Genomic DNA, 14,715 nt, shown 5'->3' with positions numbered 1-14,715 from the left:
CGAGTAGCCATCGGAAAACTGAACGAGGGATCGAAATTTGAGGTATGCAACCACTTTTTACCAATATCGCTTGTCGAGGGATTTCCTATTTACTATTCAGTTCATATATGTCCTATGTACCTGTGAAATTGCGTTTAAAACACAGCAGTTCACCATCAACTGGCCTCTTTTTGCATTGGCTGCTCGTCGAAAGAGTGGAACTACTTTAGTATGTGCACCTGTGGAAAAACTTCAAACACATACACAATTTAAGCGATAGTTATACCGCCTGCAACGAAAAATTACCATCAAGGTTTAATAAAGCGAATGTATGTGTGTATAAATATAATTGTAAAACTTACGCATGGAACGAAAGTTTTTAATTTGATGTGTCCTTCGTACCTGTCAGCAATAGGTTAGCCGTAGATGCGAACACGAAAGTTTCATTGGTGTGAGAAGCACTTTTGCTTGACATCAATTAAAAGGCACAAGCTTTCGCAACCACCCATTGCTGTACGGGATGCGACAGTTTCGTTAGTTTTGGACATGTTTTCTGCCACAAGTTCACGATGTCAAGAGTCTCATTTCTGCTCCAGTGTTTTGTACCATTTCGATATCGTCCCAATTACGTCAAATTAATTGTTGATCCTGCTACTGTGACGTTTCAGGCATTCGAAAGTTCAATGGGGTAACTTTTGTGTAATAAATTACAATCATACCATCGCACACGGTACACTTGCTGATTACACTTGCGGTAAGCTTTTGGGAAAAACAGTATGACTATTCGTTCGGCTATGGACGTCACAGGTTGCGTCATCGTGATTCCTGGCGCCACGACATATGTACTTACAAGCTTATCCCAGTGGCATTGGCTCATCAGAGGCTGTAGTTTGGTATGTTTTTTTTTCGTAATGCCGTAATTGGGATGTGGTAGCATGATAAGGCGTGGTGATGAGCCACGTCAAGGGTGTTTCTAACACCCGGTTACGAAGTGTGTTCCCAAGGTTGCTCGTGGTACAGTGCGGCAGGTGATTAGACCTCCATACGAGAACCCTTCGCGGGTGTGACTGGTGCGTGCGAAATAAACGAGGTAGAAATTTGTTTCCCAAGCCGATAGCAACACATCATACTGATTTATGGTTATGGAGCAAAAGTTATCATTCGACCCGGCACGCAATGCGCCCGCGTGTGAGCTTAAATGATATGCAAGAGATCAATAAACACGGTGTTTTACTTATCACTGTGTGTGATTGAAGTAGAATGTGAGCAGCATTTCTTCTAGCTCGCCAGCTAGATAGCAAAATAGCTAAAGATTTGAGCATTCGTCCCTTCAGACATGCTAGCTGCGGAAACAACGTTCCTTGTTCCGATTGAACGATTAGCTCACTCTCGGCCAACAGCGTTTCGCAAATCCCGACAAAACGATACCACACGGGCTTATTTCCATAAACAAGTGCTACCATTATCGTTATTAGTTCTTGTGCCTATCTACTCGTTGGTAGTCATGGCCCGCGTGCTCGTCTGCGACGCCAAATGGGGCGAACATGATAGCGGCGAAACTATCGATCGGAAATTAGATTGTTTGTCGGATTGAAATCCCTCATTGCGAGATTGCTCGGGTTTGACGGTGCAATCGGGAGGCAGGATAACCGAGTGATAAAGTTTGATACTTCTTGTGAAAGTGCCACCCCAACGGCTGCGGGAAATGACTTTCCAACGTGTCAGCCACAGCAGCACCCGTAGAGCGAGTTGTTCGCTCGTGCTCGATGCAACGAGAACGAACGCGCTTGCCATCGTTACAAAAGATGCAAAATTCAATTTCTTCCGATCGGGACAGGCAACCAGCCAAAGGATAGCGCGTCCGGTAGGTTGTAGCATGACCTATCAAGCAGATTATGCGCCTCAAATTGAATGCAATTTGCGAGGAAGCGTGCAGCTTGCTGCGAGGAAAGTTTAAAGAGGTTACATGACTTATCGGCACTAGCTTGGGGGGTTGGGTGAATTAAGGCATTAGCTTTAGTCGGTGGCAGACGTAGCTTTTCCCGGAAACCGGTGGTCATAGTTTCGTCAGTCTCTAAGCAACAATGAAGTTTGTATGCCCTCATTCTGCCGAGCTGTTGGGTGGAAAACTTACAAGTTTTACTCTAACAAAGGGATTTCTGAAACAATAACTACTAATTGTATTTCCTTCCACGCAACTAGTCATTTGTTGTGAGCTGGTGAATTCTGCCGAACCTCGCGAAATGTTGCACGTGTGCAGACTTAAAAATGTTTGTATTTTGTGAGAATAAAATTGCTCATTCCCGCAACCGATACACATGGCATAACGTTGGATGCTGCACAAAACATGGAGCAGAGCATGCCCAGTTTCATCGCAAGCGAATTTTGATGTTGCCGAACGTGACCATCCCACAATCCTGCCCACCAGCAGGATCGAGCGGGATATGAACAACTGAAATATGTATACACCTCGCAGCGACAATAGCTCGGTCTCTGTAGGCTCCCAGCTCATGTTGCGAGCGAGTGAGCCTGAAGCATGGAAAATCGATCAATTTCGTCTCCAAACTCTCGCTCCACCACGATCGGTACCTGCCCAAGGGATGAATGAGCAACAAAAAAATTGTTTGTTAACAGGAAATTACATTTACACCGAAAGGAAGGCCGGGAGAGGCCGGTGATTGGAACAAGGAACAAAGGCAAGAAAACTGTCCCCAGCTAACGTCGACCACACAACAAGCGAGGGTTAGAAGCTACGAGACGTCGTGAAACAAAACTCCTGGAACATCGTAGCAGAACAACCATCCCCTACACATGGATGGCTCTCGCATTTTCACCTCACGTAAATCCATTATCCTCATTTAAAAATCACATCCGGCGGTAGAGTGTGACAAATGGCCTGAACGATGCTGGAAGCAGTGAGCACGTTTAGTGCAGCGTTAGTTTCAGTTTTCAGAGAAGCGACACCCGGACTGTAAAATCGATAGCACAAACGCACAAACAAAGATGAAGCTGTTATGCTTCGTGTAAGCTCGTTTCATAAGATCTTTTCAAACGCTCGCTTTACGACGCTTAGTAACCCATTACATTATACAGCCGCCTAAGCGAGAACGCAAAACAAAAAAAAAAGTTCATCCACAGCTCAGACGGCACCGAACACAATACCAGGGAATTTACGAAGTTTGCATTAATTATTCATGTTTTACCCTCGAGGCGGGGCACGGGGTTTCACAGCGCTGTTATGAACGTGAACGTGAGCGTTTCAGTTTCTGGGTCGACCTTACATAAGATTGTGCTCAAGATGCCGGGAAGTAGCCTGTGGAAGCTTTCCCTGTCGAGGCCGACGATCACCTGCCGCAAGGTCAGAGCAGCCGTTTGTAAAACTTTCCACCCACGCACACACACACACACACACATACTAGTTCAACTATGCCAACGACTGTCATGCTGGAGGTTGAAAACAACCTCAGCACCTTTAGCGCAGCCCGTCCCGAGCTCCGACGGGAAGGAAAATTAGTTTTTTAATATAAAATCATATTTTCGGTTGCGAACAGGTTACAGGTTCATTTCACGACTACTTTTTACGTGCCTCCTACTTGGGCGGAGAAAACGACACCCGAAAGAATATTTTCTTTGATGCTTCGAGCGGGGCAAAGCCCGTTTCGCTCGGTCGACCCTTTCAGTGGTGGGTGGGGATAAAAAAGGTGATAAAAAAGAAAGCGAATGAAAGAAAACCTCAACCGGCCCGCGGGCTCATCACGATGGTGCGCCTTACGGTACATTAGGTTTGTACGCAAAAAAAAACCCGACATTCGAGGGTACCTTTGCGATTACGATTAGCAAACGGTTTGCAGATAAATGGTACGCTTCTTGATATTGTTAATATGTTAAACTTGAACGCTCGAGATGTGTGCCTCTACCGTAACGTATAAGCTCACGTTGGAAAGCTTTAGTTTACCGCTTTATGTGAGTGTGTGTGCATGGGTAGGTCGACCGACTGTGTGTGTAGATTGCTTCTAATGCCGGTTCTTGGCGCAAGCAAGCTGATTACGAGGATCCGGTGGTTTGGTATCCCTTTTTTCCGAGCCCAAGGATCTTTTACCTCGGGGCTCGGCGTTGTGCTGATGAGACAGCCATTAGAGGATGGAAGATGCGTGCCGGCGGCTTTTCGGGAGCCTATTGGGTGATAATTCTAATGTGTTGAAAGTAATTTTCGTTTCCGAGTAAGTTATTCGCAATGGCGCCGTATCTCGATGGGATCTCCATTATGGTGCCAACCGAAAAACCTTTCACCTTTCCAAGGATCAAACGTGGTATGGTCGATTCTTATCCGACCGTGCCCCGGCGGCTGTAGCTGGAGGTCTTCCAGAAAATCTTCGCGTTGTTGCAAATTCGTGAGAACGTTTGTTCATTAGAACGCGTTGCGTTTCGGGGAGGCGGAGGAAGCTTTTAAAATTATTAATTCAATTTTGCTCAAGCTAATGCAACGGTTTTTCGGTGTAACCCAAGGCGTTCACATTGCCAAGGATCTTAAGGGGAAGTAGCACAAAGACACAGCAAGAGAGAGAGAGAGAGAGAGAAAGAGAGATATGAAGGGACTCAATAGCAGGAGACAGGCAACAGCACTACCATTGATTAGTAAGACGACGATATGAATGAGCTTTGATTTCAATCGGGATTATAAAGAAAACTGTCTTGAAAGGCTTTTTATGTTCAATTTGGGAACATGGCGGAGATATAATTCTGCTCCACTGAGACCTTTGCCGGAGGTTAATCATCTTTTTATGCTGTCTTGTGCTTTATCTAAGAGGATTAAAGGATACGGGAAGCAGAGTGATTAGACATATTTTTTGAAGACGAAGAAGATTGATAGGATACATTCGCCGTTGCTTGTTTACTAACAGATTGATAACAGTGCAGTAGTGAAAATATTGTTTACAGGTTAAGAGAAAAAAAACAGTTCGCTCAAGCACATCGCAGCTGCAAAGAGGGAAAACATATTTTACCATATTTTGTACCCCAAGCATTCCCACCAGCTGTGTCCTGTGCTTACGTTTTTATGGCGAGCATTTTGGCGCACAATAATTCAGCGAACCGGTAGTCCCCAAACGTTCTCCCCGATCGCTCGTACCTTGCCGTCGCTGAAGGACGCATAAAATAAACAATCAAGTGTTTGCTTTAAATTAGCTTCTATCGATGGAAAAGTTGGTTCGATTCTGCTCGGCAAATCCCTAACGAAGGTGGAGGCGTGACAAAACGCGCGCAAAAAGTGAACCTCGACCACTCTGCCGATTTGGTCCGAGAACGCCCGGCCCGGCGTCCTGGTCGGTGTGGTTTGCATTATGATTCGACAATTTAGCAGGATCCGTGCTCTTGATAAACGATCCAGACGATGAGGGATCGCTCGGTGGGAAAGTATGCGAACGGTAGTTTTTTTTACGCTCTCCTAAAACGCCTTAAAGCAGACCGCGCTTCACGTGCTTTCGTGCTCTTTAATGCGTATTTTAGTCGCGGTCCGTTTTCTGGTCAATTTCACCTGCCGCAACAACGTTTTATTTCAACGGGCTGCGTTTTTTTTTGTGGCCTGCCCGCCGTATGAGCTACAGAATTCTGACGAGCACAATGTGCGGGGTGTGATTTGTTTTTAAAACGTCGTTACACCTTTACAAACTTTTCAGCACAAATCGTTCGGACTCATTTACCGGAGGACGTTCAACTTCCACACGATCGTTTGGTTTGCGACTTCCGAATTCGTCCCCAGGGACGGCCAGTTCCGATTGATTACCCCTGGGGAGACGTTTTCGTTCAACGTATCAACGCACAAAAAAAAAGAACCAAAACAACCGGTGGTGATGAAAAGTGGCTGACTTGAATTGGCAAATATCGGGGAGGAAATTTTCTCCTTTCGTAGAAACACACCTCCCGCCGGGGGCCGAGACGTTGTTGTGGGTTCCAAGAAAGAAGAAAAAAACACTAAGGCATCAGAAGGAAAGCTTGTGCGGCTGCAGAAGCCGATGGAAAAAGAATCCTTTCCACATCGCCGGGCAGATGCGGGTTGTACGGATGCGGATTGTACGTTTGTAAACATTGTGATGCATAGTTGGGTTGGCATTCGTTTTTGGATTTGTAAAGGCATTTTTCAACGCGTATTAGCTTCATCGAAGCTTAAACGAACCATTCTGCAAAGGACCCTTGCATGCAACAAGTGCTTTCAGGATAGAGCGAGACAGAATTTCCATTCTCACTCATGAAAGCGTGGAAGACCGAGTAGGAAGCATGCAGATTACAATTGCTAGCTCAACGTTAGCTTTGAGTAAATTCACGAATTTTAATCTCCCGCATTCAGCAGAGGTATGACCGTGCTCAGAACGCGGTAATAAATATTTAATAACGCACGAATAGAATACCGGGCAAATGCTTCGAGGTGAGGATTTGTTTGATGATATGAATTACATTTTCGCTTTTGCCGCATACCTGCGCGTACGAGCAGCCGCATCGCTCCGGCCCTAGCTGTGCCAGTAAATGCGCCGTCTTTTACGGCAATATGCGTAAACCATCGAGTGGAATCACTCCCTCGAGCGAACTTTTATTTTCTCCGCCATTAGCAACCCAGTAGCAGGAACGCTTTAGAGTGGTGATTTTGTTACACTTTAGCCGGATTACCTTAATGCACCCGGACTGGAACGGTTTCGAGAAAAGCGTACAACAACGCGCGTGACGTCAAAGGAAGGTGGATTTGCGCTCTGCCAGATCCTTCTCCGTGACGGTGGTACGCATCCTTCCCACGATAAAGGCGCGTGCATGAGATATAGCTCCCGCTGGAGGAATCCTGGCACCGATGCCGTTTTAATTACACTGCCTTGAATCGCTGGGAATGCTACACCGCAGGAATGCCGAAAGTATGCGTTGTGCTGAAGCCGTCGGGCATTCGAGCCCTGCAGCGTGTGCCTATTTTCATAAAATGCTTTCACACAAGGCTTCAGAAAACTGTTGGACATCCTACGGCTCATACCGCACAGAGTGCGACATTCACTTCCACAGGCACAGGCATATATATATGGATAGGCACACATTTACTGCGCGTTTAAAACGTATCCTGTTCGAATGTTTAAACTTTTCTGCACTCAACCGAGACAACGTACGAGATATGATGCTCTCGGTGGGCATTCAGTATATCGGGTCGGTCCTATCGGTGTGATTTGAATGTAAAAATAGATGCCTGGTGTCCCTAAACAGAGACGACTTCGGTTGGATGACAGCTGAGAACTCGAGCGCCTGACAGCTGGGCCTGGGGTGTACAGAAAACTAGGTCGAATGTCCTTCACCTGACTTGGGGCAAGAATTCCCTGGCCACGTAGGCGCATTAGGCATCGTCTCTTTTCGAAGCTCCGGCTCAGCGGGAACTTTGTGTGAAAGTTTTGTGCCTTTGTTTCGCAGGCGGATATCGGGCATGTAACTGGTTTTACGTTCTATCAACGTTGGTGAATAATTGAGTACGCGCGGTAGTTGCGATTACGCCCGGTGTTGTCCCGCGTGACTGAGCACTTTCCAGTGACTGGTGAGCTGCATGAGCTTTGGGGCCGCCATTCCCATCCTAAAGTACAACAGAAAGCGCAACTGACGGAAAGGCTGTTCGAAAGGTCAGCCGAAAAGCAAACGCCGATGCGCTAATTTTAGCATCCGGTGTTCAGTTCCGGCCGCGTGGTGTGTACAATTTCTCGTCCTCGCGAAATTAGTGAGATGGTCCCGCGGCTGGAGTTGGGTTTCCCGGGTGGTGTTTTACTTTCTATTTTAAAATTTGTCATGAATTCGTCTGCTTGATAGGAGCCACGGGAAGAGTTCTACCCAGCAGCGAGAACGTTTACTCGATACACCACCACGTCAGTTCGACTGTTTTGGCCTTTCTTATGGTCATGGATTACAAAACCACGGAGTAATTGTTCCACGGTAATGAATGCGCTGGTCCTCCGACGAAAGGCGACCCGTTTCATGCTGAAATGCGATATCGGGAGTCGAAAATTGAATTACATCCGGCGATGGAGCACGGGTTCGCTTCAAGTCCCGCGAGACGTACCCGAGCTGGCCGAATAAGTCTTCACTTATGTTTTGTGATTTCATGCGGCCTGTACTCGTACTCGAGAAGACGAGTGTAGCCACCGGATAGATGGAGCCCTTTTTTGTGCCACCTTTTCACTGCCATGCCGCCAGCCAAAATTCTTAGAAGCACAAGCATCCAATCGGAGACATACACGCGTTGTGTTTTCTCTACAACTCGTCCCAAAACTGTCAGCAGCAGCAAAGAACGGCAGGTGGCAGCTCAATCCCGTCAGCCTGCCACGAAAGGCGTCGCAAATACCTTTTTTGCCTTGGGCCGGAGGATGATGTTGCACGAATGTGAACGAACTGTGGCCCCACGGAGCCGGGAACCAATCGTGCAAACGGCAAGCGGCAAGTGCGTCGTGATTGCGGTGCGATTTATTACTTTATTTATATCAATTGGTAATGAACCACGGACCGAGGGAACACGGTATTGCTTTCACGGCAATGGCAATGACGATCCCTGCTGGTAGGCTGGCTTTTTGTTGTTGTTGTTTTGCCACAACCGGAACGTTCCAAGGACGACCACCTGGGGGGGGACATGGAAATGGCACGATCAGCAGGATCGGGCAAAATTTTGTAAATTCCAAATAAAATTACCGGCGCGCGCTCTCGTTCGTCGGTCGGGGCGAGGATTTAAACTGCGCTGCGAATAATTTAATTACTTAGCCGTGTCGATTTGTGCTCGATGTTTAATTCAACGATTTGCGTCGCCTCGTGTTCACGCGCGCTCCGCCGGCTTGCTAGGGTGGAACTTTTCCAAGCGTGCTTTTTTGCGTGGTTTTGCGAGATGAAAACCAGCCTCACGGCGTTCCGGGCAGGTAAACCCGTGTCGCGTTCAATCCAGTGTAATCGGGGTGGCTTAGGAGCTGGCAATCGGTACCGGAGAGAGGATGTCAAAGTTTGTCATTATTTGAATAGCTAGCTCGCAGGACCTCGGGTGGTACAGTCTCTCTGCAATTGCGATGGGATTACGCTTTGCCAGTGAGTTGAGTTATTTCTGCACATACTTTCATTCAACGCGCTATGTGCGCGTTTCGTTTCTTTATTTTGCCACGATGCTGGATGCTGGAAGGATATAAGCCGCCCGGGGACAGTCGAATGCAAGCCATCCTGTAAAAGCAAGCTACAAAGGAAAACACACTTCGAAATAGACCCACGCGGCGCAAATAAGAGCCTTTGTCTCCATGGTGTTCCGTTTGCGCAAGGGACATGAATATGTCGACGAGACGACAGCCAAAAAAATAAAATAAAATATAAGCTTAACAGGTATTCATGTCTGGCAGGCATGCTTTCGTGAAAAGAAGTGATTCTTTTCTGCGTTGCTGGAAATCAGGTCGATTTTGCTGAAAACAGATCTTTGATACCTTTTTGCCGCCTGGTGGAGATTGTTGAAGCTGTATCAGGTGCGGAGTTCTCGATGCGATCCTGACAGCAATGAAGCCTGTGGACAAGATGTTTAAACACTACGCGGATGCAACCCCAAGAACAGTAGCAATGGGTGGTGTTGTGAAATAAGCAAACTCTTTAACATGCTCGTGAAGGTACGTACTTCGAAAGGTCCACAAACAGAGATAGGACCTTCTTATTGTTTTTGCTCGATGTCAACCCTTATTGCCGACATCAGCTGCTAATCGTATGCTCATGATTACGGCACAAAAAGGGTTTTGCGTACTAGCAAAGAATATCCCACGCGTGACTCTTTCTGCCGTTGACAAGCCGTCCATCGGACAGGACGGTCGTTGTTGGGGTGCCAGCTGTCCGAGCGAATTAATAACCCATAATAAAGCCATTCGGTGCGTGTGTGATGAGGTTTTTCGCGGAATGGTGACTTGGCATTTGCGTTCAAGGGTCCATAAAACGTCCGATCACATGGGACACGATTTGTTTGACACACGCGCCATCGCACGGTTGAAGTGATCATTAATATTACGATTTTGCAAGTTCTTGCCATTGGGATCGAGCCTACCGTGCTAATTTTCGTCCTGTTTTCGACCCAACACATCGACGGGTGGTTTCCTACACAAAGCCAATTTGGGCTACTCTTCGGCTTCTGATAATCCAAGCGAAATGTTTGTTTGTCGTTTGGGGCAAGAAAAAAAAAGGAACGAAGAGAGCCAAACAAGCGGCGGCTAATAAACGTGCTAATGCGCCGTTTTGGTCGTCGCAAAAATCGCTTAAAAACAGACTATTTACCCAAAGGGCCACCCGTCTTTGAGGCTTAGCGAATGCAAACCGCACCATGAGGGGGTACCGAAGGCCTTCGCAAGGAAGGGCCTTCCAACATACGGATAATCGAAATTGTACTTCCCTTCCAAAAGCAATGCCGTTTCAACTGGAAGCAGCATCTTCCACCCGACTAATGCTCGTTGATCTTTATTTACTGGCGGCCACGGGTATCACGGGAGTGACCCGCGCCCGGTAATGGGTCGACAGAGTAAATAAGCGACCGCGCGAGATTATGCATTCAAAGGGCAAACGGATAAGCATAGCTAATTAAAACTTATCGTGCGCTTCTCTCCCAGCGTTCGTCCTGTTTTCGTGACTTATTTATCACGGCGGCTTGCTCGAGTGCCGCAGGCTCGAGTAGCGCCCATCCTCGATGGTCCTTCGGTTTCCATCGACAGAGAAAGAGAGAGAGAGAGTGAATGAAAGAACGAGACAGTAACGTTTAGACCAGCGTCAGTAAAACCGCACTTTGGCCCGGGTGTTTTTGGCGCCGCAGGCCCTTGACATGGGGCTTAGGATTTAGAAGATCCGAAACCACGGCCGAACCCGGGACGGAATCGATCATTTGGGGCCGTCTTTTGCCTTTCCTTTCCCATCCATGTGGGGGTGGGCGGCATCGTAAGCGAGGCCCGCCCAGTGAACTTTATTCTTTACGAGCGCTCAGCAAATCTAATTAACAAACCGTAAATCGCCATTTTATGTGCTCTTTTCGCCGGCTGGGCGTTTTATTTATCGCAATTTACGACCGTTACTATCAAACACTTTCGAGCCGGCCATTTCCCCAAACTCGGAGCCGCGTGGTTTGGTGAATCAATGTTTGAAACGCAACCGTCGTTCGATTGTCTGGGAAACCGGCACCGGTACCTTTTACCGTATCCATTCTGCGACTAATTGACGACGCAAGCCGTCCTCTCGTGGCCTGCTTTGGTTTTGTGATGACTTTTCTTTAATCGTTTCATTCTTCTTCTTTTTCTGCTTCTTCTTTGGGTCATTTTTTCAGAGCGATCTGTTCGATGAAATCGACCTCTCCAACCTGTGCTTCGCCGAGTGCAGTACGAAGAATGCTAACCATAGCTTTCAGGTAAGCAAACCAAAACCTTTACCACCGTGGTGTTACAAACAAAATCCTTCTGTTGTCGTCCCCTATCGTAACATGTACTGTCCCTGCAGGAGATTGCGTCAGGTTTAAAATGCGACACGAATAGAAAAAACATCTTATCGTGGTCCGTCTTAAACATTACCTTTTTTTTGTTCTGCCACGAGTTGTGACCCCATCGCTGCGTTTGATGGTGTACTGTTTAACTACCTTTTGATTTTCATCGTCCTTTATTTCGATGCCTTTTCACGGTATAATCCCACGGGAATCACATTAAAAATACCATTAACCAGTTCATTACCTTACCGTGTTAAGGTCCACTGTTAATGGTGTAGATTCCCGCGAGTTTTTTTTTCTTTCTGTCGACGATAAACAAATTCATGATCGAGGCATAACAGCTAAAGCGAAGGGAGGAAAAAAAACGATACCTTCCTTTCAATTTCTGAATGTAAAATGTAGATCCCAAGTATCTTTGGCACACAATCCGTTCCACGCGCGAAGTGTCCTTGCCGGCGGAGAAGAGTTCCACGAACCAGTGGGGGTGAAGAAAAAAAAATCACCCAGTGACGTCCCATCCGGTGCGAGCTAAATTCCATCACGTAGCGCAACGAAGCACATCAAAAGGGCACCATTAAAAAGCACTGCACTTGTACACACCGATCTTGACTTTGTCTCTCGTCTAGCATCTTGGCTGGAGAGTTCATTACGTCTGCTTCAAATGCTCTTCTCGAGCGCGACGCCAACCGCCCTACTCCTGATGTTGGTGCTGATGAAAATAAAATAATAATAAAAAAACGATTCCCCGCTGGGCGCGTAATGGGTGGGGATTTGCGTCGGAAGCTACTAGGCGGCTGGATGTGTATGGATGGAACAAAACAAACGCTGCAAAATTCGAACATTGGAACACCGTGTCCATCTCCCGAAACACAGCCGTTGCTCTTGACTCGCACCCATACGTGCCCGGGTCGCGATGGCGCAATCTCGCACAGACTGTGAGGCCATTAACGGGGAGGTTAGCGAAAAAACTTTTCAGCACACACGACCACGCCATTATGACACTTTAGGGTCAGATTGGACATTGATTTCGGTGGTTCTATTGTCACACGGGCAAGATTTACTTCCGCCTCCGTAGGGAAACCTCCCGGGAGAGGCACCACACCATCGGGCCCGGGAAATCCTTTTCCAGCTCGGTAGGTTTTGTACGTTATGTTTGCATGGTGTTAACTACGGTTTTATCGCACTCTTAATGCGCCCGAGAGGAGATTTGATTGCGTTAGCGTCGTCGTGGATTACTGGCGGGATCGGTTGGGTGGGTTGAAAAAGAGTCCCCCGGAAAAACCCGCAACACACGTTTATGAGCCTCCGTTGGTGACTCAATTTATGCTCGTTATTGACCGTGTCATTTTCATCAACGTTCTACGGTGCGCCAGGGAAATGAACTACTTATTTTCGGTGGCGTACGTACACTTATTCAGAAAAAAATATTCAGTCCTCCACGGCGGGAGGGAGATTAGTTGTTTTAAGATAGTAATATAGATTAGAATTGTTTAATTAAAATTATTATTCAATAAAAGTTCATTCGATTTTTGTTGTAAATCCTTCAATGTTATCCATTTTATTTTCAGTATTTTTATACAGCCAATAAGTTTATGATTATTTTAAGTAAACGAACTAAATAAATAAATCAAAGTAAGTGAAAATGAACGTAAATTCGCAGGCATATCGTGTCAAAAGTCGGTTGAAACCCATTTCTCTAGACCCTTAAAAGTATTGCCTTCGAGCTCAACCTTCCCATTAGCCAGCAGAAAAGTTTTCCATTCGAATTTCGATGAGCATTTCAAACATTTCTAACTCAAATGAAATGCTTTTGATTCGATTGTACTTGTTGCACTGTTTTTTTTCCTATCATACCGCTCTTATGTGCTATAGGAGTAACTTTTGTCAGGGTTTGCATTAGTTGTTCAAGCTTGTTTAATTTGATACGCGTGCTCAACAAACTGAAACACCTGATAGCAGAGCAGTTGGCTGCGTATTGCATGAGCATCACTGGCGCGTTTCGTGTTACGGCAGTCAATTAGTACAGCAATAATTGGAAATGGAGCTTTGAACGTCTCCAAATGGAGTGTAATCTCTTAGATATCGTATCTGCGAACCGTCACCACAATCAGAAGAAAATAATTAAAGCAAATCAGAATGGAATGTGCTCTGACGCGAGCATGAAACAAATGCCACGGAAACACAAGGCTCTGAAAAAACGATCACGCTCTTGACACGCCACTTTGATGGACTAGCATGATGGAACCACACGTCGGGCACTGTGCGTTAGGAACCGTCAAGGACCTTTTTTCCCACCTTTTTTTTTGTTTTCTTCCGCTTCGCCATTGCGAGGATTCGCAATCTAGCCAGCGAATTTGCGCTTCGCGTGTTAAAGTCGAACGCAAATGTAAAAGCTCGCGGGAAAAGCGCAAACACAAGGCAACGGCGTCAGCATTCATTTGCGGGCACCGCGAATAGACAGTGGCAACAAACATGGCAAACATGCTATCGTGATGCCGCATCCCTCCCCGTGTCTGCTCGGGGCCAACCGTGAATCCTTGCCGAGATTAGGGACACTCAAGCGAAAAGCGACATCCCTCACCTCAGTGGTCTATATTGCGCTACGGTGCGCGGTTGTTTGTAATTTAGCGGCATTTGTGTGTCTTCTCTCTCTGCGCTTTTTTAGCTATTGTTGCTCCTTCCTTTTGCAGTAACCATGGCTGTTGAGACCTGTGTTTGTTCGAATGCCGCACCAAGCGATGGCTAGGCTGGTGTAGGCCGGTCCAGGCAGGTGCGAGCGGGTAGAAACTGAGCTTAATGAAGGCCACACCTGGACCGAAGCCGAGGGGATGCGAAAAACGAAAAACCAAATTTAAATTTGCGATACTACGCATCGGTGCGCTTCCTCGCACGTCTCCGCCGGGTTGGGGTGATTTTGTTTTTTCTCCATATCATGCTGGATGAGTTCCCTGGGCTGGCTCCACGACCGAGAGTTTTCTACCGTGCGAGGAAGCAAGCACGACGAGCCATCATCCCGCCTGTTGGGGCTGTTTGCTTAACAAAGCTTTCACTTGTGTTGTGAAGTGCGTTTCCCACGATTGGGAGAGAGAGAGAAAAGAGGACGGCAAAAAAGGAACAGAAAACATGAGCGAGGAAAAGCAAATGGATAGCACGACGAGCGGTTCGTTTAAGCGGCAAAAACCCCGCACTACGCTGTCACCGCGTGAAAGTTGGCAGATTCGTGTTCCGTGAAGCAGCCATTTACCTCAAGGTTGAAATGC

The sequence above is a fragment of the Anopheles nili genome, chromosome 2 (assembly GCF_943737925.1).
Source record: "Anopheles nili chromosome 2, idAnoNiliSN_F5_01, whole genome shotgun sequence".
NCBI lineage: Eukaryota > Metazoa > Arthropoda > Insecta > Diptera > Culicidae > Anopheles > Anopheles nili.
Note: the sequence above shows the minus strand (reverse complement) of the source record.